This window comes from Harpegnathos saltator, unplaced genomic scaffold, assembly GCF_003227715.2.
Source record: "Harpegnathos saltator strain DR-91 unplaced genomic scaffold, Hsal_v8.6 scaffold354, whole genome shotgun sequence".
Lineage (NCBI taxonomy): Eukaryota > Metazoa > Arthropoda > Insecta > Hymenoptera > Formicidae > Harpegnathos > Harpegnathos saltator.
In genome coordinates this window covers 662303-683425 of record NW_020230155.1, presented here as the reverse complement: position 1 = coordinate 683425, position 21123 = coordinate 662303, and the positions used below count along the sequence as shown (strand labels likewise).

The 21123-nt window shown below is 40.3% G+C and overlaps 1 protein-coding gene across 1 annotated transcript in view; it reads right to left on the bottom strand.

Annotated features, from left to right (window-relative positions):
- Positions 1–19851, bottom strand: part of nAChRbeta1 (nicotinic acetylcholine receptor beta1) — a 38317-nt gene extending 18466 nt beyond the window's left edge. The window contains exon 1 of the mRNA XM_011149234.3: positions 19658–19851. The gene's annotated coding sequence lies outside the window, so the exon portion shown is untranslated. The remainder of the gene's footprint in view (positions 1–19657) is intronic.
- Between the last annotated feature and the right edge of the window lie 1272 nt (positions 19852–21123).

Genomic DNA, 21123 nt, shown 5'->3' with positions numbered 1-21123 from the left:
TTGAAATGGGAAGTCCTACCCCACCCGCCGTATTCTCCAGACGTTGCTCCCTCTGACTATCACTTATTTCGATCAATGGCGCACGGCCTGGTTGACCAGCACTTCCGGTCTTATGAAGAAGTAAGAAATTGGATCGATTCGTGGATCGCTTCAAAAGATGACCAGTTTTTTCAACGCGAGATTCGTACGCTGCCCGAAAGATGGGAGAAAGTAGTGGCCAGCGATGGACAATACTTTGAATCATAAATGTATAACCAGTTTTTTACAATAAAGCCTCGAATTTCGGAAAAAACGGCCGAAGCAATGTTGTACATTTAATAATATTTTATATATTTATATAATATATAAATATATATAATATATAAATATATTTATTAAATTTTATATATAATTATACGAAATTTATTTAATTATATAATAATATTTAATTATATATAATATTTATATATATATTTATATATATATTTATATATATTTATATATAATATTTATATATATATATATTTATTATATATATAATATTTAATTATATATTATATAATAATTATATAATATAATGTAATTTACATATATCTATATACATTAAATTTAATTTATAATTATAAAAATATTGATAAAAAGATGCACAATGAACTTTTATATTAAGGTTCCAATGATCTTGATATAAGTTAAAATCGGCTTTTATCCTAGAGATTGGAACATGAGTGTCTACCAAAGTTAGAATTATGAATTTATAATTTAAATTTTAAATATTTATATTAAAAATGATATAACATATCAAATATTATAAAACATTCAATTTTTTAATATTTAATTTTAATTTTAATTTTAATTTTAATTAAAACATTTAATTTTTTAATATTCTTTAATACACCTACATACATGAAGAAGGAATATTTAGTTCTTTTTATATACAATTTAGGCGAGCATTCAACATCTGCTTTTGACAGGCAAAAGGTTCTCTATGCACGTTAAATACGGCCGTCAAAATGTTACAACAGAACGAAATCGAAGATGCGCCGGTTCCAAGGCGCGCCTACTCACATGCAGTTAGCCGCTCGATCGCTCGATTGAGGCGGAAAATGCGAAACGTGGGACAGGCGGGCGCATTTTTCCACCGTTTAGGCGAACGTAATCCGCCTTTTCGGCGGATCATTATCGTGCACTACCGTGGAGCCACTTCCCGGTATTAGCAGGCCGGTTTTTTAATGGACCGCGCGCAACCAGACGCGCGTATTTTCGGCCATGCATTTAAAGCGACCGCAGTCGCCGGCTGAAAGCCGCTACCGCGCCACCGCTACACCGCCATCGCCACCATCATCGCCGCCGCCGCCGCCGCCGCCACTACCATCATCACCACCACGCTGCTACATATCCGCGGAAATGAAGTAAAAATTTTTGCCGCGGACGCGCGCGCGAAGGTGCTTTTTCTACTGCGCGCGATTTTATAAAACCTCTTCCGCACGACTTCCCGTCGCTCATTGCATAACCACGGAAATTTAGTGGCGATAAAGCGCGTCCGGTTTTATTACCCTTAATATAGAAAAATGCATAAACTACACACATACACACAGATGCGTCGAGCAGCCATAAAAACACGTTACTTTTATATTAAGGCGCCGAGCGCGCACGCGCGCAGTCGAAAGAAGCGCGAGTTACGATCGGATCGATCGCTTTCACGGATATGTGAGTCCATAAACGCGATTGTTAACACGGATCATGAACAACCTCCTCTGTATTTATTTCAATAATGCCATTTTAATAATGCCGCTACCGCGACTGATCTCGTCAAAAGCGATCTTCGTCGAAAGTCGCCAAGTTGTGAATTTTCGCGTGTGTCCTTTTCACCGAAAAACCTCTTTTAACATCGGAGTCGTCGTATAACGCGGCCGTTATAGAAGAATCTTTTCCTACGAAGGAAAGTCTACGGCCAATTATTTTAAGCTTAGAAGCCAGAAAAGCTTATACGTTTATCCCGGCCGACATTGTACGGCAACGACATACTCATTATATATACATGATTTTGCACGAAAATATGATTTTCATGTAGGTCAGACTTATGTCGCCGAGAGATCGACGTTCTCGCATCTTGGCAAGTGTACGTGACAACGAAAACTGCGAGAAACTCGGTGAAAAATCGTACTCGTTTCGGTGGGACAAAGAAGATTTCAATGGAACTAATTAACGCTCCTTTTGTCGGGTTTGCATCCGCCCGCGTCCATTGTGCCGCTCTTAAGTACTTAAATAGGTTCACCCGCGAAAGTAGTTACGTTTGACAATCGCTCGCGCAAAATTTATTTTTTCCTCCTCTTCTCTCTCTTTCTCCCTCTCTCTCTCCCCCCTCTCTCTCTCTCTCTCTCCTACCCTCCCTCTTTTTTCTTCCCTTTTAATCGCAATCCGCGAGGAAGGTCGCATTGTTATGACCCACGATCAGCGTCGGGTAAAACCTGCGCTTTGTTCGATAAAATACGCTCGGACGAAGCCGGCGAAATCGAAATTCCGCCGTGAGGCGAGCCTTTGTTTAATCACTCCACTAAAATATAGGGCGCGCGTGTCTTTTGAAGCTTCCTCCTCTATTCATATGAGCGCGGAGAAGACGAGCGCAAAGAAAATTTCGCAAGTCCGCAGGAATGCAGTATGCGAAGAATTCCGTAATTGGAGATGCGAAGCTACGCGCGTCGAGAATTGGTTATTTTCGAAAGATCGGCTCATCTTGAAAATTATTCGTCCGAGACTCATCGCACATCGAAATCTTCATTTTCCAACGTTAACCCCGGGAGTTCCGTCAGACCCTTAAATGATCAATCTGCGATCATTGTATGCCTCGAGAAAGTCCGCCGGAAAAAAAGGACAAGCAAATAAAGTTTCAACCAATTATTGAGTTGTTCAGAAAGTAATTTCGATTTTCGGTTTTGCATAAAAATGAAAGACGATATTTTTAATAAAAAGAAAAGTTTTATTCCGTTAAATATTGACCATTTAGTTCTAACACCTTTTGCCATCTTTGAAGTAATAACATGATTCCACGCTCGTAAAACTTCTGATCTTTATTAGCAAAAAACTAAATTAAATGGTTTTTGACACCTTCGTTTGAATCGAAATTTTTACCATCCAAAGAATTTGCAGTGACCGAAACAAGTGATAATCGGATGGTGCCAGATCAGGTGAAAATAATGGATGCGGTAGCAAATCCTATCCAAGTGCTAATACGTAGCTTCTGGTGAGTCATTAAACTTGTGTGAGGTCTGGTGTTGTCATGATAGAAACATAACTCCTTTTCTGGTCGCCAATTCTGATCTTTTTGTGCTTAATGGAATGATTCAATTTGTTCAATTGATGACGATACACATTCGAATCAATTGTTTGGTTGTTTGATAGCAGCTTAGAAAAACCATTCCTTTCTAATCCCACCAAACAGAGAGCATTACCTTCTTTTGGTGGATATCAGTTTTCGATGTGCTTTGAGCTGGTTCATCACGTCTGCTCCATGATCTTTTGCGTTTAATATTGTTGTACACAATCCATTTCTCATCTCCAGTTATAAGTCGCTTCAGAAATAGATTATTTTCCTCACGTTTCAACAGCGAATCGCAAATGATAATGCGACGAATCAAATCTCTTTCTTTGAAAACGTGTGAAACCCAAATATCGAGCTTTGAAACGAAACCAAGTTGTTTCCAATATTTACGATCGAATTCGATAAATTCAATCTATCAGCAATTTCTCGTATTGTTAAATGACGATTTGCGTCCATCAATGCCTTTATTTGGTCTTCATCAGCCTCAACTGACCTTGCAGAACGTAATGCATCTTTGAGGTCAAAATTTCCAGAACGAAATCTCGAAAACCAATTCTAATACTGACGTTCAATCAACACATCCTCTTCATATACGGCACACCATTTTTTTCTTACTTGCTCTTTTGCCTTTACGGTGATAAAAGAGCAAAATGTGACGAAATTGCTCATGTTGGTTTTTCATTTTTGATGCGACGCCAAAAAAACAGATTTGATAGATTCCAAAACAATTTTTTTTCAAATGGAGTTTGAAATGTGCGTTATAAATATGCAAAATAATTTTCTGCTTTAGAATGAGGTTAGCTGCTCAAAAAATCAACTATTTATTATTATTAATATTAACACCATCTTTTATTATTATTATTAACTTCGATTAAGAACTTTCAAAACTACTTTCAAATTAAGATTTATTATTATTAACACCATCTATTTAAAAAAACCGAAATTACTTTCTAAACAACTCTACAGATTCCCTCGATTTCTTCTTTTTTTTAACATCGCGTCAGGATTGCGGAACTTTGCGGATCATCACCAGCCAAAGATTGAGGCGTTCCGAAATTCATCGTCGTGACGCTATAAGCTCCAACGGCAGCGTTGATCTTCGAGTTCTGCTGGATCTAAAACGGTCAACGCGAGCGGGGGGTCAGTGTCAATCTCCGCGTAAATCGCAGACAAATGATCACTTCAGCATATGTCCAGCCTGCCGCTTTGTCTTCGTGGATATCGTTCGCTTATCGATCGCGCGCCGCTCAATATCTCGAGGTCCTCAATTAACCACCAAGCTGCTGGTCCAGTGTTCCCGTAGCAAACGCCTTAATCCTTCCGCATCCAGCCAGACACGTACATTGGCTTGCCGGTTGATCAGACCGTCTCTATTAATCGGCTCTAACAAACTCGTATGCGGATCTAAACTTTCGACAAAGCTGCATGTAAATTTCCTCCGCCGTATAGATGCGTCGGTCAACGACGCGAATAGCGTTTAACGTCCTTTCTGGAAATTCGTCCTTTTTGGAAATATAAGTATTCTCGCGCGCGATGCTTGCTTTCACTCCCCGAGAATTGAACAGAATCGAAACTTTTGAAAGCTGCTCTTCCAGCCGAAATTTCTAATCAAAAACTCATCAGGATAGGATCGGTGCATTTGAAGAAAACAGCTCATATAAATGAATAGGTAGTTTTTATATTTATTTCCGTGCTCTCATAAAATAATACAAAGAAAATACATCCTGCCATTATCGGTACGTCAAAAATATTTCTCAACCGAAAACTCTCCGATAAAACTTGGAGGTTTTGAAACCAACGTATCTGTTCTCGTAAAAATAGAAAGGGATAATCGGAGAAAATAAAAATGACAAATTAGAATGACGAGAGAGCTCGTCGTCTACAAAGAATGAAGATCGCGCGATCTATGTCGCGAATAAAGCAGCACGCATAGAACCGGCCGTGATGAACCAAACGGCCGATAAAGCACTGCATCGGTCTCGGCGGTAACGCCAATCCAATAATACGAATCAGTGGTGTGTCACCGGCGTCATTAATTAATCGCAGCAACCGATCGTAGGTTTCGCGCTGTGCGGACAGCAATCGATTTGGCGACGGCGGCGTGACCCGCGCCATTAGATAAATCGACCGTTCGGCAAATAATACGGCGAAAGGACAAACTAATTTAATCTCAGCGCCCGGCGCACCTCGCCGTTCCTCATATTTGCTCGCGCTGAAATGGAACGAGCCGCGAGCGCACGCCGCGCCGTGCGCGTACGCACGGTGATCACTATTTACATGTAGCAACAGCAAACACCAGACAATGCGAATATAGATCCGGGCGGCTCCGCAAATTTCCAATCCTGCGTGCGAACAGATAACGTTAAACTGCCGGCATTTGTATTAGGTAAATCGGAAAGTTCCGTCTATCTAGCGGCAAGTAGCTATAGCTAGAACTATCGTTAACTTCTAATGTCTAAACAAAGCTTAAGCCCTGGCCTACAATAGGTAATTTAAGCTTTAAGCTATAAGAAATTAATCAACGGCAGTCGATTATTTTCCTCACATTCAACTGTAATTGGTTAATTTCTTGTAGCTTAAAGCTTTAATCACTTATTGTAGATCAGGACTAAGGGGACTGGAGGGTCAAATTATTGAAAAATTGTGCTTGTTTTTGATAATGATTTTGTGAACTGAATAAATGTGCAAGAATTAAAATTTTAGATATATTTATATAACATATGAAGAATAAAAAAATTTATTTTTAAACAAATATTCATATAAATATACGTCCACTTAAATTTTAAAAGCGTTTTTCTCGAAATTTTATTGTTCAACTTTTTGCAGTGATTTCTCCGAAACTGAGCTTCGTATCGATTTGAAATTTTAAAGCAATAATATTTGTTCATGCGGCTTTCAGGTGAACCATGGACAACTCCGTCAAAATATTTAATTTCGAGATATTAATTTTTTTATTGTAAAAGAACTAAAAAATTTGATTTTTTTCCTAATAATAGCTGCCATTTTGTTCATTTTGTTCGATTGTTTTTTCTAGTGGTTCACCGGATAATGATAAGCCTCTTCAAGATTTCTAGCTAAAATTCGTTCTGATCGGACCATCGAGAGCCAAGATATTATTGCAAAAACGATAACTTGAAAAAAAAGGAAAGTATATTTCAGCTGTATATATCGTATATTTATACGAGTATTTGTTAATAAACAAAATTTTTCTACTTTTCATATGTTGTATAACTATCTAAAATTTTCATTCTTGCATATTTATTCAGTTCGTCACAAAATATCAAAAACAAGTACGATTTTTCAGTAATCTGACCCTTCAGTTAAGGGGGTGTCTCTTAAGGGGGTGTCCTGAATTAAAATGTCAAAAAAATCGTTTTTTTTTATTGCTTAAATCAATAGATAAATTATCTAAGAATATGTTTACAAATTGACAGAGGCCAATTCTAAATATTTCCAAGAATATAAAGCCGAAAGCAGACGAGCGTCGAGCAGGTGTGCGAGCGCTCGCCACTCCGACTTTCTATTCAGAATTCCATACCTGAAAAAGGTTGAAGGGTCGTTCAATACAATAGTTAAAATCCATGGTTGTATCCAGTTGAGTCTTAATGTGTCTAATAGAAGTATAAGTGTGTATGATTCATTTAGTGTACGTGGCTTTACCTAGTAGTTTGTAGCATCAACGGTTAGTTTTTTTCAGATTCTTGACGCATACACATCGTAAGAATATCATGGCAAGTTATCCAAAAGGTACAAAATCGACCTCTGAACGAGCTTCGAAACCGCATAAACGTAAATTCCATGGAAATCGATTCGTTAAAACAACAGACAATGAAGAGTTGGATACAAGCAGTAGCGCGAAAAAATTATCTACGACGAGCAGCGAAGATATAATTGTGAATCCACTTCATTGCTATAGAATCATTGAATTTTTCACAGTTTTTCAAGCAATTGCTGCGGTATTGTAATCTGCGCATCGTACAAACAAAAAATAAAATTTGAAGAAAGCGGGCATCGCGGCTTAGGCTTCAAAATTATATTATCGTGTATGTGCGGTCGGAGTGAAATTAATTCAGGTCCGTTAATAAAAACCGGTTATGAAATAAATAGACGAATCGCGATTTTGAGTGTCATGCAGTTGCTTAATTTGAGTATAGGCCAGCAGTGCAAAATGTTTGCTAATATCGCTGACACGCAACGGATCAAGAGAGAGAACAAGCGCCAGGCATTTAGCAGTAAGGAGGCTCGTACAGCTCGTAGACTCGATCAAATGCATCAAAATGAGGCTTTTGAAGAAGTAGAAGGACTGTTATATGGACCAGGAATAGCTGATTAGCAGATTATCAGCGTAAGTAACTAAAAATTGATATTTTTTCCTATTGAAAACTTTGAAACGCGTTTTCTCCAGTTTTTATTTTCACGATTTTTCTAAATTGGCGAGCGTGATAGCTAAAAAACTAAACGACTTATTTAATTGAACCAGTTTTTTTCTTCAGTATTAAATTCTCTTCTAAGTGAACTAAAAAAGTTCGTTAAAAAGTTTATTTAAATAATTGTTATAGCACCTTAAAGTATTTTTTTTTAAAAACACATTTTTTTTAACCCGCCAAATTTTTTAATTTCACATTTTTTTCTGCCTTTTTTCAGTTCACCCAGAAGAAAAATATATAATAATTTAATCCTTTTTTGGTTTTTTGTTTCAGTCAAGAATTACGAGGTGGATCTTTCCCGCCGATTGAAGACTGCAGCGACAAGACGCCCATGAAATAGGCTTAGAAATCTGTTATAATTTTTTTACTTTAAAAAAAATTTTTTTGTATTCGTTAAATATATATAAAACCATACCTCAAAATTCAATAATTTCATTTCTTTCTTTCCCTTCTAAAAAAAATCACAAAAAACGCTGCTTTAGAACATTCTAATTCAGGACACTCCCTTAATGGTTTGTTTTGACATCTGTCAATAATATTCAGTACATAAAGGTATATGTTTGCATCAATAACAATGTTGTTTACTGCATCGAAAATGTCAAAATTTGAACCAAATAAGCATCATTTGCGCGAAGTATTAATCTTTTGCTTCACTTGGAGAAAAACTGCAGCTGAAGCTCATCGAATGCTTGTAGAAATTTATGGTGATAATGCTCTTTTCGATAAAACATGCAGAGAATGGTTTAAAAGTGATGATTTTGATGTAGAGGACAAAAAGCGTTCTGGACAGTCTAGAGTATTCGATGACGAAGAATTGCAAGCATTGGTGGACGAAGACCCATGTCAAACGCAAAAGCAACTTGCAGAAACATTAAATTGTGCTCAATCTGTCATTTCCGATCGTTTGAAACCTTAGGAAAGGTTTACAAGAAAGAAAGAAAGAAGGCGAAAAACCACCTGCGAAATTCTGCTCGCTAGGCAACAAAGAAAGGGGTTTTTACATCGTATCATTATTGGGGATGAAAAATAGATTTATTTTGACAATCCCAAACGTCGAAAAACTATTTACAATCTTGGCCAACCCTCAACATCGACACCAAAGCGGAATATCTACGGAAAGAAGGCAATGCTCTGTATTTAGTGGGATCAGAAGGGTGTTGTACCATGAGCTGTTGAAAAGTGGTCAAACAGTCACAGGGGATCTCTACAGAGAACAAATAATCCGTTTAAGCTGAGCATTGCACGAAAAATGACTAGAATATGAAACGAGACAACATAAAGTGATTTTGTTTCATGACAACGCTCAGCCTCACGTCACAAAATCTGTCAAGGAAACGTTAGAAGCACTTCGCTGGGAAATGTTACCCCATGCGGCTTAATCACCAGACCGTGCCCCTTCTGACTACTACTTGTTTCATTCGATGGCACATGCACTTGCTGACGAATGCTTCAATTCTTATGAAGATGTCGAATGGACTTCAGAAGAATATGTTGGTCGTAGAATTAGCCCGGAAAAGAACATGTCGCTGGCAGAATATGGTGATTTATAATAAATTTCTAATATCTTCTGTGTAAAATGTTAGTAATATGAAGAGTAGCTATTCGATACGTAACCAGAGGTTTCATTAAAGAAAATGAATTTTTAGTTATCTGACGGATATCTTTTATCTGGAAGATAACAATTGGAAGGTATGAAAAAACCAGGCATAAGCTTGTGCGTCCTAGCGACGGGCAATCTCGATTCGATCGTCAGAAACTTTCTTCTCCCAGAAATCGATTTCTTGAATCTTTCGACAAAGATTTTTTTTCAATAGAGGTCAAAGATTTTAAAAATTTTTTAACCTTCATCGGACATTAGCGTCACTTTGACTCTCTAAGAAATTCATTTGAATGGAACTTTTTTTCCTGCAATTCAATTAATTTGTTTTCTGTCAGATAGGTCAACTGTCACTAACTTCGCTGTACTTAATAACTACATAGCACCATCACTTAATATTGAGCATCAAATAGATATAGTTTACACAGACTTCTCAAAGGCGTTTGACACCGTCGATCATAAAATTCTTATACAGTATATCCCACGAGAAATTGCTAAAACTAATCAGTTGTTATTTTCAAATATATTCAGATATTGTAAAAAAAATTAATTGAAAAGAAGAAAATCTGCGACTGTTAATGGGTATAAATCAAATTTTTTTTAATGTTAGTGCATCAGTATATTTTGTTGATGAAAAATAATGAAAAATATGCTAATGATCAAATAACTTAGTAATAAACATTTTCAAAATATAGACCATCTGAATTTGTACAAAATTCAATTTTTTTTACGAAAACTCGTAAAAACTTTTTCTAAGATGTCGTCTTTAACATTGCTGACGACTTTTTAAATAGCCGTTACTAAATCTGCCACCGCTTTTGGATTTCCGACATAACAATTGTTTTTTATGCTATTTAGTCAGAATGTGTCTCATCCGTGTAAATTATCAATTTTTCATCAAGATCTACATCTTTAAACTTTCCATTTATCGTCTTGCAAAATTTCATACATTTCGTCATAGCGTGTTCGGTTAGCAATTGATGAGACGTTATTTTATACGGATGTATGTTCAGTAAATATTTTAAAATCCTGTGTACCGTTGTTTTCGATATTTGAAAAGCTTGGGCAGCTTTCCGAATAGATGGATTTGGATCTTGTTCAAAATAATTCTTAACTTCTTCAATATTCTCTTTTACAGTTACAGGCACAGAAGGATCTGGCAGATCGTGCCAATGTCTTGGGTAGTTCCATATTGCATAAAATTATCGATAATTATCGATCTGTTTAAAACGATATAAAAAAATTATCTTAATGCAGATTTATTGCCAAAAACTAGAATGACGTAAGGCTTGATTGACGTAAGGTGGTCTTACCGCATCAACGCTAAAGGTACGTAAAGAAAGACTCGTAAAGGATAATAAAGTCTATGCTCGGTATAGGTTTTCCCCCTCTTTTTTTCTATATACATATTTTCATACGGCCAGGACGTATAGGTGGAGGAACTACTGAATAACTATAATGAGAAGAGCCAACAAAAAAACAAAAGAAACAGAAAAAAACGAAAATTTTCAGTGTCCGAAACCGATCCGCCCGTCGAGTCCCACTCCACCCGTGACCTCAGCGTTTTTCGGGGTTTTTCGCACGCCAATAGGGCTGGCAGGTGGGACATGTTTTCATGGTGACCCCGGTCTTGTGGTACCGGAAACATCGTACTTCCGACCTAAGTTTAAATAATTGTTGAATTCTAACCTCTTCAGTGAATTTTCGCTCGTAATTTTATGTTCCGTATTTGGTACGAAACCCTCTATAAGCATTACTACATACTTTTCCTTTAGAAAAGAAACTGTCGATAAGATGGACCCTTTCTTCCGTCGTCAGATTACTCATTTTGACGTGCGCATACCATGACTTGCTTCTACCACAACCAGAATAAAACTGTGAACCCTCAGATGGACGACCATTAACTTTAAGACCCATTTAAAAGTCATAAAGGGAAGAACCAATTGTTTAATTTCAGCAATTTCGCTCAGTCTGCACAGTTGCCTGAGCTTTTTTATCGCCAAGAAAATAACTCATATGTCTCGGTCAAACCTGACGGGGACCGGGAACGGGTAAAGCCTCTCAATACCATGCCAATAAAACAAAACACAACACCAACGCAATTTTTCTAACGGATTTCATACAAGAAATCACTAAGGGAGGTAACGGAGTACAAGTAAATCCTAAGATGGCGGATGCGATCGATTAGGCAAGCAAGTTCCTATCATTTCGACCTCTTTCAATTGTACATTCCGGAACATATTCCCGAGCCCGGGGATATAAAAACCCTGATGTCTCCAGTCTTCCCGGCAGAAGGAAACACTCCTTGATGGTCGTCCCCTGTTGGCCGCAACGAAAGCAAAAGTGATTCCCGCGCAGCTGCGGACACTCATTATATGAATAGGTGCGAGCTGCGCAATTTCAACACATTTTTCTTCTTCGTTTAAGTCCCTGGTAGAGAGTTTGGCTGGGAGTCACTTCCGTTTTTCTCGACAATTGCCGCTGCTTCCGCTCCCACTTCATGCATGTCCGGATCCGTCGCACGATTCGCCTTCCATGCCTCTTCTGCTCCTTTCGAAGGGTCCCGGAATTTCTGCTCATCACGACATCTATCGACGTTTTATTACGCTGTTCAAAGCTATCTTTGAGCGGTTCTCGTCAACCGTGCGCCCGTATCAACCTATTGGCTACTTCTCTAACCGTCTCGCTTAATGGTGGTCTTACCGCATCAACGTTAAAGATATTAGGTGTACAACTTTGCTTCCGCCGTTTTCCTATAGATGGCTTTAGCGGTAAGTAGTGGTCGAAATAAATAGATCATAGACGTCATGCAATAAACTTGGGCATCTGTCAACATAACCCCATAGAAACATTAATCGATTTGTGTCTGCATCATAAAGTTATTCTCGATTGAAAATGTCAGTTTACGAGCCAAATTCTCGTCATTTGCGGAAGGTTTTAATTTTCTGCTTCAATATGAAGAAATCTGCGGCTGAGACTCATCGAATGCTCTCAAATACTTATGGTGAGGCCGCTATTAGTGAAAGAACGTGTCGTGAGTGGTTTCAACGCTTCAAGAACGGTGATTTTCACGTCGAAGACCGGCATAGCGGTGGAAGAGAGAAGGTTTACGAAGATGCAGAATTGGAGGCATTACTTAATGAAAACTCATGTCAAAGTCAAGAAGAATTGGCACGATCATTGGGAGTGACTCAACAAGCAATTTCAAAACGCCTCAAAGACATGGGAATGATTCAGAAGCAAGGAAATTGGGTGCCGTACGAGTTGAAACCGAGAGATGTTGAACGACGTTTGTTTGCTTGTGAACAGTTGCTTGAAATGCAAAGACGGAAGGGATTTCTGCATCGCATTGTGACTGGGGACGAAAAATGGGTTCATTACGATAATCCCAAGCGCAGAAAATCATGGGGATATCCCGGCCATGCTTCCACGTCGACGACCAAACCGAATATTCACGGTTCCAAGGTCATGGTCTGTATTTGGTGGGACCAGCTAGTGGGATCGCTAGTGTATTATGAGCTGTTAAAACCGACTGAAACAATCACAGGCGATCGTTATCGAACGCAATTAATGCGCTTGAGCCGAGCATTGAAAGACAAACGGCCGCAATACAACGAAAGACACGATAAAGTGATTTTGCAGCATGACAATGCTCGACCCAATGTTGCGAAAGTGGTCAAGACATACTTGAAAACGTTGAAATGGGAAGTCCTACCCTACCCGCCGTATTCTCCAGACGTTGCTCCCTCTGACTATTACTTGTTTCGATCAATGGCGCACGGCCTGGTTGACCAGCACTTCCGGTCTTATGAAGAAGTAAGAAATTGGATTGATTCGTGAATCGCTTCAAAAGATGACCAGTTTTTTCAACGCGAAATTCGTACGCTGCCCGAAAGATGGGAGAAAGTAGTGGCCAGCGATGGACAATACTTTGAATCATAAATGTATAACCAGTTTTTTACAATAAAGCCTCGAATTTCGGAAAAAAACGGCGGAAGCAAAGTTGTACACCTAATAGAATCAGAAATAATCAAGTTTACGCTCGGTATTATATTCGTTCGGTTTACCCCCTTTTTTTTCTATACATATATTTTCAGACAACCAGGACGTACGCAAATTGAAGAACTACTGAATGACTATAATAAGAAGAGCCAACACAAGAATAAAAGAAACAGAAGAAAACAAAAATTTTCAGCGTCCGAAGCCGGTTCACTCAGCGAGTCCCGCTCCACCCGTGATCTCAGCGTTTTTCAGGGTGTGGACGAATTCAGGCATTTTTTCACAAATTCTGGCTACCACATAATATGCATGTCTGAAACGTGGCTAAAATGGTATATCTGATGTTCTTGTGCGTCTTCTCGGCTACACTCTATTGCGTAACGACAGGGTGAGGAGAGTGGGTGGTGGCGTGGGTCTCTTTCTCATCGACTCTATTAGGACCACCATCGTTGAGCAGAGCCATTGCGATCATCTGACGGCTGATGGCTGATGCGTTAATCTAACGCATCGGAATTTATAATTGCAGAAATCTCTATCCGAAACACATTTCCCCTTCTCCTGGCAACTGTCTACCGACCTCCACATTGCGGACATCTGATAGACTTTGAGAACAGATTTACTCAGCTGCAGGCTACCTACCTGCATCCTGTCATTATGGGCGACTTCAACATCAACATGATAGTGAATACGTACGATAGCTCCCAGCTTTGCTCCTTTATAAACTTATCAAATCTTTATCTTGTACCTTTTCAACTCACTGCTTAAGGAACTCCAGTCTTCTGGATCTATGTATTGTGGACGACGAAGAAAAGATCATTAACTACGGTCAACATCACGCTTCATTTTTACCTGCACACGATTTGATCCACATCGAATACCGTATTAGAGTCGAACGTCGGAACATTCGATACACAATTTGTCGGGATTTTCGATTATTCGATAAAGAAAAGTTTCTCTCAGAGATACTTGCGTTGAGCTGGAACGAGCTACTAATTTCAAATGATATACACTACAAAGTTCTCACTTTTAATAATATGCTTCTTGACTACTTAAACAGGCATGCGCCACTCAGACAGACTTGCTTCAAACATGCTCCCGCACCGTGGATCACAGTTAAACTAAAAGCAGCATGAAAGACAGGGAAAAGCGAGGAGAGTGTGGCATCGAAGGCGGGATGATGAGAGCCACGCTCTCTTCAGGAGTTTGAGAAATCGGGTGCAAGAGCGATCTGCCAAACGTGCGTACTATTTGGAGATATTTAACAACAGGCGAAACTCAAATCTTGTATGGCCCAAATTAAAACAACTTGGACTTGTAAAGGCCAAAGACCTTGGGCGCCGACTCTTGTTCTATCAACGAGCTTAATAAACTCTTCACCGGTATAACTATTGCGACGACGGTCGCTCGAAACCGTCATCCGTCAAGCGGACTGAATGGCGCATTTGATGACTAGCTTTTCCACTGGAATTACATAACCCCGGTTAACATATTTGACGCCTTTAAAAAGTCCAAATTAAATGCAATCGGCATTGACGGTATATCGCTGAGCTTTCTAAGAATGATCTTGCTGCAAACACTGCCAGTAATTGAGCATATCTTTAACTTTTCCATTATGCACGGCATTTTTCCGGATCTCTGGAAAGCAGCAATCATATGTCCTATTCTCAAGGCCAAAAATCCTAGCAAGGCTCTGGACTACCGTCCAATTTCCATTCTACCTGCCTGCTCTAAAATACTCGAGAGCATAATATGCGACCAGCTTCATGCCTTCTTAGAACAAAACAATTTATATGACTCATGTCAATCTGCCTTCAGAAAGGGTCACTTTACGCAGACTGCACTAATTAAAGTCCTAGATGATATAAGATATGCAGCAGACAAAAGATCTATCACGATAGCGGTTTTCTTCGACTTTTCTAAAGCTTTCGACAGAATTGATCATCGAATTATGACAGAGAAAAATGACTAAAAATAACTAAAAAATCTAAAACTCTCAATAAACTCAGTATGCTGGTTTGAATCGTACCTGTCGGGAAGATCTCACTCAGTTCGCGATCCGATCAGCGGTGAGATCTCCTCTCCAGCTTTCACGACTGCGGGTATACTCCAGAGCTCGGTGCTGGGGCCTTTGTTATTCATACTTTACATCAGCGACCTCAATAAATCAATCACACAATGCAAGTACAATATATATGCGGACGATCTATTAATATACCAACATTGCCATCCCAGTGATATTGCAAACGGTATCCTCAAAGTAAATAACGAGACTGAGCAAATTATCTCATGGGCCAAGTTGAACTATCTGATTTTCAACTCCGAAAAAACCAAGGCCATGATCATGGATTCCAGAAGATTTTTGTCTCAGATTTCCATCGTTGCTTTGCCTAATATACTGGTAGACGGAAAACCCGCTTAACTTGTTGACAGTGTCAAGTATCTGGGAGTAACCCTGTCCAGCACTCTATCAGGGGGCCAACATGTAAATAATGTGACTAAGAAGATTCACTCAACACTCTTTCAGCTCAAACTGTGCAAAGACTGCTTTCTGACATGCTTAAGCAAAAACTAATAACATTCTTAGTTTTCCCACATATTGATTATTGTTGTGCGGCATTAACTGATATGTCCACTGAGCAAACGTTTCAACTACATAAAGCGTTGAACGCCTGTATCAGATTCATTTTCTCTATACCGAGAGGCTCTCATATTTCGTCATATTACATAAAGCTCCGCTGGCTCAAGGTCAAGCTTCGTCGCTCATACTTTGTGGGATGCGCCATCTTCTCACTAATTAATCTACAATATCCACAAGAACTGTTTAAGGAGATTGTCTCACGTGCCAAGATATCAGGAAGACAGACAAGAGCGGCATCTGACCTGTTGCAAGTTCCTCAGTGCAGAATTGTAATAACGTTCCTTCAGAGTCACCGCTGCATCACTCTGGAACAGTTTACCTGTAGCGGTCAGAAACACAAATTCTGCCCAATCACTTAAAGCGGTCCTGTATGAATTCCTCTTAGGGAACCAAACGCGAGCCTGCCATACATATGCGAACCCTTAGCTGACGTCTTTTTCGACTGCCTCAATCTTGCGTATATTTCTGACACGCGAATAATCATGTATGCGTACATCATCATGGTGGGACATATATGTCCCAGAATTGTAAAAATTCATATCTCCCACAAAAATAAAGGTAACGACTTCTTCTTGAGCTGGTTTTAAAGAGGAAAGATAGGACTCTTCAAACAAAAATCAACATCCTTGTTAATTTCATCCTCTAATCTGCATATCTCGTTAAATATTCGTAAAATAGGATGAAAAGTGAAAATGATATATATATTCCATAAAAATTAAGGCAGCAAGTTCTTCCTGGACTCATTTTGAAGGTCATAACGTAAGGCTACATGAAACAAAATTGCTATGATTTCAAAATGGCCAAAATGGCCGTAACTTGTTGCCCGATTCAATATGGCAGACCAAAATGCGAAATTTTTTTTTATTTAAGTGAAACTCATTTTTCAGGGTCTGATAACGAATCTAAAGTTAAAATTTTCAAATTCGATATAGTCATATCTAATATAGCTGACAAAATGTCGGCTCAGTTTTATTCACATTTCGTGGAAATTTTTGAAGCATGGAATGGGACAACTTTACACGCTGTGCATATTGAATTCGTCATTTTTAATTTTAAAATTTTGACTACAGATTCATAATCAGCGACCTCAAAAATCTCTGGAATATGAATTTTATTTAAATCCAAGAAAATTTAAATTTTTGTTCGCCATATTGGATTCGCTATTTTGAATTTTAAAGTTTTGACTGCAGATTCATAATCAGCGACCCTAAAAACTTTTAGTAAGACGTGAATTAGATCCAAATTATTCCTAGAAAAAAGTCAGGCACGAAAGGGTTAACAGCTGATATGCGACGTGACTCCCCGCTCCATGCATCGCGTTCCGCTTCCATCGCACGAACCCCGCGATTGCCAGCGAAAGCTTTAACATATTGTTCCCTTCCCTCGTCGTCCACATTAGGCTCTGCCAAGGACGCGGCCTCTAGGGCACGAATTTCGTCGTCCGATGACAGATCTAATACGCGCCCGAGTGGAGAATCCAGCGCTTCTGCTGCGGCGAGTGTCGCTGTAACCGCTCACGCAACACCAATAATATTCCGGACGCCGATAATCCGCATCTCTCACACTCTGATCATAATTGTTCAACGGTTAACGCGTCGATCCATCCGCACGCCGCCGATTCAGGGATCCTTATCTCTTTTGACCGCGCTTCGGGCATGCTACCGTTCCCGCACTAACAGGTCGCAAAAAGAAAAAAAGGAAAAAAGAGATTCTCTACTCCGAGTAAGGTTTTAATGACTACTTGAAAGAAACGGACGTAATAAAATAAAAACCAGCGCAACCACAAAAATAAAAAAAATGTTGCTAATATTATCGCCACTCACTAATTTCGCTACCCGCGAAATTCCCGCTAATGTTTCCTTATTAACCTAACGTCCCCGCTGTCTACGTGCAAAGAGAGGAAAAGAGCAGACTAGAAAAACTCTCCTCTTCACAAATCCGACTCGCGAAAACCGATCGTATTCACTGGCGCAACGCTTCTTCTAATCGCCAAAAGAAACTTCACCTCTGCTTTAAGAAAATTTCTATCACGAAACACAAATCGTAATGCCGACTGGAGAAAAAAATTAATTTCTCCTCGCGAGCCTTCTCGAGGCCCACGTTGAGCGCCAAAATTTCTTGCGACTCTGAGCGCTAAATTTTTTTCTATGCGACATTAAACGCGTCGCAGAAATTCCGCCGACGCCGGTCTCGGAATCCGCGAATCGTCGTTCTGCCAAGTACGCGAACAGCTGATTACCGCCAATGCCTGAACCCCAGGTACGGAAACGGCCGTACCACCGTGAATATGAAATTTACTATTGCACTAACAAGAAAATTCGTTAATAGCGATCTGCGGTCCTGCTCCGTACGGGCACGACCAGTTCTCAATAATTAAAGTCAGAGAAGGATGTGGTTGAGATGAACTCGCCAGAAAAAAATGAATACGTACTCTGATAGCTGCTTGAGACAACACACACATATATTAACGGTTATAATCTCTATATCTACTCGGGTATCGGCTAACTAGTACATTGTATCGCGCGATATTACGCGGTGTCGTTTTTCCACGCCCGACGGGGGGGGGAATTTTGCTACACAACGCTTCACCAAATTACAAGATTCGCACTAAACACGCTAAAATTCACGCTAAATATAAAGTTCTAGCACCTCGTCCGACGGGCTCGTTAACGGTAGTACTCGCAAATATTCGAATTTCAGCCGAGGCAACTATGCAAACTACAAAATTTCGAGCGAAACAGCGTGGTCGCCATCCTATTCCGCGCACGTGATATACACGCGTGATGCACGTGATCGGCCCGTGTCCGGACGTGACTTTAAGCTCGCATGACCTGTCTCACCTCAGTATACCGACTTACTCCGGTCGTCCGGCGTTTCGCCGGGAAATAATCCCGACACGAGATTCTATATTCTTAATGTTCGGTCCGCTCCGCTCCGGACTCGTGCATAGAGTTTCCGTCACCAAATCTACTACTAAAAACTGTATCACACTAGCGACTCGCGGCTGCGACTGCGACTGCGATTGCGATTTCTTGTTTTCCAACCACACTTGCGATTGGCGATCGCGGCTGCGGCTAAATGTTAACATTGCAAGAGCATTTTCAATATGAATATGGATTTGATAAAAAAAGATATGTGCAATGGTGACATTTGCTATAATTACGGAGTATTATAAGACACTACCACGCAGAAAAATATGGGTGAAACCATAGATAGCTCTACTACTCATGGATAGTTCTACTAAATAATAGTCTATCCCCTTATTAAATTGTTTTGACATTTAAAAAAAATATGTAACACATAAAACAACACTAGATATAACCTTATTCTAATGATCACCGACTTCTGTATACTATTAAATAAATATAATTATGACGAACGCATCACGTGATTATACGTAGTTCTGTGATTGGTTGCGACTGCGGCTGCGACTCGAAAAAATGGACAGCTGTCCAAACGACAGTCGTGAGTCGCAGCCGCGAGTCGCTGCTTTCTGATTGGTCGAGGGAGAATCGCAATCGCAATCGCAGCCGCAGCCGCAGTCGCAAGTCGCTAGTGTGATACGGTCTTAATGCGCACCGTGATGCGGTCCCTCTCAAATACGCCAAAATTCGGAAGCCCCGAACACAGTCGGCAATATGGCGACCGTACGTTAAACACTACTTTCGCGAGGTACGCATAAGGAAGAATGGTCTTACATAAGCGTCTTCTGCGGCGATGGTTCTATACTCGACGTCGCCGACCTCGTGGCTCTCTTTCTCTTGCCCGCTCTCATTCGCCCTCTTTTGTTCGTTCGCTTGGTCTCTTGATTACTCGGTTTCTGCTCGCTCGTTCGCTCCCTCGGGCTAAAATCCAAGTGCACGAGGACCGTCGAGTCCGCATGGGATATCCCCAGTGCTTTCACTCACGTGGCTATCCGAGGATTACGTGCGTGCGATCCTCGCGCGGCGCCACGCCGCTTAGCGCTACTTTCTAGCGCAATACTTCTACCAATCGTCGTCGGCTGTCGCCACTAATACTTAGGAGACTAATCTTATTCCTCAGGGCGTTACTGTACAGACGGCCTTTTGTACTTTATCGGTCTTTCTGTGGTTAATCTTATGCGCTTTCTGTATATTTTAAACCGAATAAGCTTGTACTTACGGCTATACCTTATATTTTCTCCAATAAGAAAAGAATCTTGCTCCTTCTCGCCAGAGCACCGGCCTGCACGACCCGAGTTAGGGTTGCCGGGATTTTCGGGAATGCCCCGGAATTTTTAAGCTTATCCCGTGTCCCAGAATTTGAGTCTTTCGTCCCGGAAAATCAGAATTTCAACAAAATCATAATCATAATATTCATGTTTCTAACTGGTACCAGAGAGAGAGAGAGAGAAAGAGAGAGAGAGAGAGAGAGAGAGGGAGAGAGGGAGAGAGGGAGGGAGGGAGGGAGGGAGGGAGGGAGGGAGGGAGGGAGGGAGAGAGAGAGGGAGGGAGGGAGGAGGGAGGGAGGGAGAGAGGGAGGGAGGGAGGGTGGGAGGGAGGGAGGGAGGGAGGGAGGGAGGGAGGGAGGAGAGGAGGGGGGAGAGGAGGGGGGGAGGGAGGAGAGGAGAGGAGAGAGGGAGAGAGGAGAGGAGAGAGAGAGAGAGAGAGAGAGAGAGAGAGACAGAGAGAGAGAGAGAGAGAGAGAGAGAGAGAGAGAGAGAGAGAGAGAGAGAGAGAGAGAGAGAGAGAGAGAGAGAAACCTGGTACCTGAGAGCAGTCATCGCGATTTATAGGACCGAAAAATTCGATGTGCTACCTAAGAAAATTGATGTAAACTAAGCTATTCGCGTAGTAAAAGAAAAAAAAAAAAAATACAATTTCTTTTCGCTGGTACTTAATTCACGCATTTGTTTGTTGCGTGTACACAACAGCATCTCTTACCCATCTTACCCCTCTATCTCTCAAATGTAACTAAAATTCTCTAACAACCTATTTTTCAACCATCGCCAAAAAAGTGTCCTGGAAATAGCCATTTTGCATCTGGCAATCATAATCCGAGTGCGGAGTGTCGTTCCCGCGCACCACGGTTTCCGAAGATGTAACTCGGAGCGTGTGTTTCCCGAACGGCTGCTTCTCATGTCAGCCTGGTATACCTCTTTGAGGTCTCCTCTTCTCTTCCGCCACCCTTCGCTCGCGAGGAT